Consider the following 1,110-nt stretch of genomic DNA (forward strand, 5'->3'; position numbering starts at 1 on the left):
AATACCTAAATAAGTTAATAAATAATAATTAATACCTAAAATATCATATATATATTATATTGTCCAAAATTAAATTGAAATTATGTTCAAAGTCTTAATATTGTAATTGAGGTATAATTAATACCTAAAATTTTAATAATTAAATACCTAAAATAAGTTAATTAAATAACAATAATTAATACCTAAAATATTGAAAAGAAATTTTTAATAAATGTGAGAAATAAAAATAAAAAGAATTAATAAATAATATTTGTGTTTAAATGAAAGAATTGATAATGAATAATAATTATAAGTAAAAATAATATTTTTATTTTGGAAAAAAAAACACATGAAAAATTGTTCAATAATTCGTACCATATACACGATAATAAATTGTTTAATAATTCATACTATGCAAGTGATAAGATTGAAATTATAATTTTAAATTATTTTATTGAAATTAATTTGATTAATAAAAAAATAATATGTTATGTGTTCATTTTTTTCTTAACCTACTGTTATGTGTATCAACTCTAATATAATTATTTTTGTTAATCTACTTTTTTTCTCTAAATTTATGATTTAAAATAACAATTATAAATATTAATAATTAAACAAATTATTATATTATAATTATTTACATTTTACTCCAAAATTAAAAACATACTATTTTTTTTATTTAATGATTTTTTTATTTATACTACCTATGTATATTGATCGATTAGTCAATTATTTTTTTATTCATAGGATATATTTATTTATTTTGTATAAATAATTTTAAATTTTTCCTTATTTATATATATTAAGTCACATATATTGATTATTTTTTTATTTTTTATTATAAATATTTTTTTATCCTACGATCATTCAATGATTTTGTTATTCCATTAATACCATCATATACATCATAATATTCATAAATCATACTAATTTTTGTATTTATTTATATGTATATATATCAATTGTTTAATTAATAATTTTTTTATTTTTAGAATATATTTATTTTTTTAAATAATTCTAAATATATATATTAATTGTATCTAAATATATTTAAATCGCATATATTAATTATTTTCTGATCATAATTAATTTTTTTTAGCTTACAATCATTCGATAATTTTTTTATTTTTT

This window comes from Arachis duranensis, chromosome 4 (assembly GCF_000817695.3).
Source record: "Arachis duranensis cultivar V14167 chromosome 4, aradu.V14167.gnm2.J7QH, whole genome shotgun sequence".
NCBI lineage: Eukaryota > Viridiplantae > Streptophyta > Magnoliopsida > Fabales > Fabaceae > Arachis > Arachis duranensis.